This window comes from Tupaia chinensis, unplaced genomic scaffold (genome assembly GCF_000334495.1).
Source record: "Tupaia chinensis unplaced genomic scaffold, TupChi_1.0 Scaffold149184_1, whole genome shotgun sequence".
Taxonomy (NCBI): domain Eukaryota; kingdom Metazoa; phylum Chordata; class Mammalia; order Scandentia; family Tupaiidae; genus Tupaia; species Tupaia belangeri.
The window spans coordinates 2,304,038-2,308,936 of NW_006209032.1; the positions used below are offsets into that span (position 1 = coordinate 2,304,038).

General features: G+C 50.0%; 1 long non-coding RNA gene across 1 annotated transcript in view; it reads left to right on the forward strand.

The window, feature by feature from the left end:
* Window positions 1–67: 67 nt before the first annotated feature.
* LOC106734149 (uncharacterized) overlaps window positions 68–4,899 on the forward strand; it is a 12,643-nt gene continuing 7,811 nt past the window's right edge. The window contains exon 1 of the long non-coding RNA XR_001369893.2: window positions 68–276. This is a non-coding gene — a long non-coding RNA (uncharacterized LOC106734149). The remainder of the gene's footprint in view (window positions 277–4,899) is intronic.

Below are 4,899 nucleotides of genomic sequence, written 5' to 3' on the forward strand. Positions count from 1 at the left end.
GTGCGTGTGTTGCGTCTCGGGCTCCGGGCAGCGATTGGCTGTGCAGCTGCCGCCCCAAACCGGCTCGATCCTTCTAAGTAGGTCCGCGTGGCGCCGCGGTGGCCCTGGCTCCACGACGCCGGCCTCGTTGTCTTCCTCTTGGCCTTGCTCTTGTCCCAGCCCCAGGTCTCCGTCCCTCCATGTGCCTCAAACAGCTAGGAGCTTGGGTCATGTAGGTGCACGAGATGGCGAGGCTCTGCCCCTACGGAGAGCAGGAAACAGAATGAACACGGAATGGTACGTTGAAGGCCCCGTGGGGAAAAGCTAGAGCAGAAGGCAGTGACAGTGGGCGTAGCGGTGGGTTTAAAGAGGTGCCAACCTGAAATAGAGATGTCTAATTCCCCAAGGAAGCAGGTTTATTCACGCTTAGGCTGAGGACGGGCCACCTGGGAGCAAAGACAGGCGTCCTCCGAGCTCCTACGGTGGAGCTTGGGGTTTTCCTTCATAGGGGAGATTAGAAAGGAGGTGACGAACGTGTCTGCTCCCACAAGATCTAACAGGAACAGCCTAAGTGCTCGGGTTGACCTGACTCTTCACCCCTACACGGGTTACAACGAGGAGTAAAAAGTCTGTGGTACTTTGGGGTACTTACTTTAATGCCAGCTAGTCAGTGGACTCTCTTTCTTTTTTTGAGTTTTGCTATAAGACATGTGTGCTTGCAGGAGAGACAGGCAGAGAGAAATCCCCTCCCACCCCACACCCTTAGGGATGGCCACACCGGATTTGGGCCACACACACGGGCCTGGTGGGAGTTTCAAGCCATAGGGCCCAGACTGGAACCGCAGTCCACCGCGTGGGAGTCCAGCACCTTAACCACATGCCACCTGCTAGCTCCAATCAGAGCGTTTGTTGAGAAGCCTCTGAGCAATTAAGGCAGGTTTGGGATGAGGTCTAACCGAGGCTTACACACTCTCCTGTCTGAGGTTAGGTTTTATCCAAACCTCATTCTTGGCATTTTAGTCTCTTCTCAAGGACTTACATTGGCTAACATTCATTTAGCAAAAGTCTAATTAGGTTTCTATGACCACAATCTTATGTGCCCCAGCCAGATTATGTAAATTAGTTTATAGGCCTAAAAGCTCCAGCCAGTCTGAGAGCTGCTTCTAAATTTCTATAGGAGTCAAGAGATCACAGTAAGTATCGCTCATATTCCAAGACCACGTACTTCTCAACATCTAATTAGTTTCAGATGCCTCAGGTCAGCAGGTAGCATCGAGGTTAAGGCAGCTTGATCCCATTCGACTGAGTGGTTCGAGTCCTGGACCCAGCGGCTTAAAAATCACACTGGGCGTGTCTGTGCGTGCCAGCCCAAAATCCTGAGGATCATGGAGAAGGGATTATGGCATAGCCATCCCCTCTAGTGAGTGATTTTTTTTTAATTAAATAATTTTAAAAAAATTTTTGCTATGGAGTATGTGTGCTTGTCAGAGAGACAGAAAGTGAAAAATCACCCCCTGCAGGAATGGCAACACTACAATCCCTTCTCTCTGTTCCTTCTCTTGGGATCTCGGCCATGCATGCACACATGCCTGGTTTGAATTTTAAGCCACTGCGTCTAGGATTTGAAGCGTGGTAAACTACATGGGGTCCACCGATGTAACCATTATGCCATCTGCTGCTCCCCGTAAGTGAGTTCTTACTTTCCTCTCTCTGTCTCTCCAACAAGTGCACATTCCCTATAGTAAACTGAAAAAAAGAAAAAATTCAGCTGCCTCACTATTCTCATTTCCATCCTGAGCTATCAGTGTGGGCCTCCCTAAAACTGTGATTGCAGTATGTCCCATACGCCCGTCAGTAGGGCCTCTGCATCATCTTCCCTCTTCTGGATTGCTCCTTGCCCAAATATTTGGTCCATTAAAAATGTTTGCATTTCTGGGCCAGGAGGTGGTGCTGGTTGAGGTGCTGGATTCCCATGTGGCTGACTATGGTCAAAGTCCTAGATCTGGTGGCTTGCTTTCTTACTCTCTCTCTCTCTCTCTCTCTCTCTCTCTGTCTCTGTCTCTGGTGAGTGTACGTGTCCTATAGCAAATTTTAAACTGATAATGATAAATTAAGTACTACTTTATTCTAGAGAGATTTTTGCTATAGGGTGTGTGTGCTCATCAGAGAGACAGAAAGCAAGAAATCACCCCATGGGGGATGGCCACACCACAATCCCTTCTCTAGAGATCTTGAGCACACATGCATACACATCTGATATGAGTTTTAAGCTGCCAGGTCTGGGTCTTGAACTGTGATCAACTATATGGGAGTCCAGTGACGTAACCATCATACCATCTGCTGGTCCCAATTCTTTAACATTTTTTTCACATTAAAAAATAATAATAATAATAAATAAAATAAAAAGGGACCAGCAGATAACATAATGGTTTACGTCGCTGGACTCCCACATGGCCAACTGCGGTTTGAGTCCCATACCCAGAGGCTTGAAACATGCCGGGCACTTGTACGTGCGTGCCCAAGATCCCAAGAGGAGAACAGAAAAGAAGGGATTGCGATGTGGCCATTCCCCATATGGGATGATTTCTTACTTTCTATCTCTCTGTCTCTGTCTCTCTCCAGTGAGTGCACATGCCCTATAGGAAAAATCTGCGCGGGGGGAACAAAAAGTTTTCACATTCCCGTCAAGTCTTACCCCTTTCCTTGCACACCCTATCTAAAACACTGTTCCTTCGCCAGCACTTCTTTTTCATAACACATACCTCTCATGCCACATACTAGGTTGTCGGGAGAGTCATGATGTACTTTTCTATGCAAAAATGCACCATGACGGGACCAGCAGATGGCGTAATGGCTACGTTGCTGGACTGCCATGTAGTAGATCGTGATTCGAGTCCCAGACCCGGTGACTTAAACTCACGCCGGGCGCGTGTGCGTGCGTGCCCAAGATCCCGAGAGGAGAATGGAGGAGAAGGGATTGCGGCGTGGCCATCCCCCCAGGGGGTGATTTCTCGCTTTCTGTCTCTCTGTCTTTCTCTGTCTTTCTGGCAAGTGCACGCACCCTATAGCGAAAACCTCTCAAAAAGGAAAAAACAAAAAAACACACCATGACTTTCCTGACGACCCAGTAGTTCTGTTTTAGCCCAGTCAGCCTCAGATAACCTGTAGGAACCAGCAATTCCACCGACTCAGTTTGTCGCTCATCGCAGTGAGGGAGACAGCCCGCTGGTGGAGCCCCTGGCCCTATCACTAACGGAAAAGAGGGTCGAACAGGATTTGGGAACGGGTGGGGTTCAGGTGAGAGTGAAGCGAGGCTCAGAGCACAGCTGTGTGAAGGGGTCGTGGCCTGGCGGCACAGGGGACCCAGGGTTCTGTTTCTGGGGAAATTCGGGTTATATAAGCGAGGAATGTGTGGGTTCCTTAGCTGCGGCTCTGCCTGTGGTGTGGACTCAAGGCTGTTTCTGTGTAGACCCAGCTCTGAGCCCCCACTGTGTGATGTGACCGAGAGGCCGCCGCTGACGTCCAGGAGCGGTCTGGCACTCCCCGCCAGGTCTTGGCGCTCTCCTAGTCACCAAAACAGTCACAGAACAGCAACATCCGGTTGTGATGGATCAAGACGGTGCAGGCCGGGACCACAGGTGGCGTCATGGTTTTGTCGCTAGACGCCCACATAGTTTACCATGGTTCAAGTCCCGGCCCTAGCAGCTTAAAACTCACCCCGGAATTGTGTGTATGTGTGCCCAAAATCCCAAAAGGAGAATGGAGGAGAAGGGATTGAGGCATGGCCATCTTCCCTGAGGGGTGATTTCTCACTTTCTGTTTATTTTAATTTGACCAGAGAAGGACAGAGTGAGAGAGAAAGTGAGAAAGCAAGCCACCAGGTCCAGGACTTAAACCGTGGTCGACCATGTGGGAGTCCAGCACCCCTAGCTACTACACCATTTGCCGGCCCCTAAAAAATTCTTTCTTGGGGCCAGCGGATGGCATAATGGTTACGTTGCTGGACTCCTACATGGTCAACCTTAGTTCAAGTCCCAGACTTGGTGGTTTTAAACTCAGGCTTTGGGGGGTGATTTTTCTTTCTTTTTGTTTTTGGGTTTTTTGTTTTGTTTTGTTTTTGTTTTTGTTTTGTTTTGTTTTGAGATGTTTTTTGCTATAGGACGCGTGCACTCTCCAGAAAGACAGAGAGAGACAAAAAGCAAGAAATCACCCCTCAAGGGTGTGGCCATGCCACAATCCCTTCTCCTCCATTCTCCTCTCAGGATCTTGGGCACGCACACACATGCACCCAGCGTGAGTTTAAGCCGCCAGGTCTGGGACTTGAACCACGGTCGGCTACATGGGAGTCCAGCGACATAGCCGTTACGCCAACTGCTGGTGGGGGGCGGGGGTGATTTTTCACTTTCTGTCTCACTGTCTCTCTGTCTCTCTGATGACCACATACACCCTATCGGAAAAATCACTCTGAAAAACAGAAACAAACAAAAAAAAAGCACTTTTTTAAACAGTGCCCTGCGCTCCTGTGAAAGTTGTCTGAATCAGTGGAGTTGTGTCAACTGACAGCTGAGCCTGGGAAGGCCGTGGCGGGTGTTTCCTCTAGCATGCCAGACAGTGCAAACGTCAGTTAAGGACTTCTGCCAGAACCACGACCTTGCACAGACCTCTGCACCCTGACAGGAGGGCTGTTCCTCTGAAGACATCTGCCCAGAGCGAACCAGCAGTTAACGTAATGGCTATGTCGCTGGACTCCCACATAGTCGACTGCGGTTCGTGTCCCGGACCTGGTGGCTTAAAACTCATGCTGGGTGCGTGTGCATGCGTGCCCAAGATCCCGAGAGGAGAATGGAGAAGGGATTGCGGCGTGACCATCCCCCCTGGGGGGTGATTTCTCGCTTTCTGTCTCTGTCTGGCGAGCACACG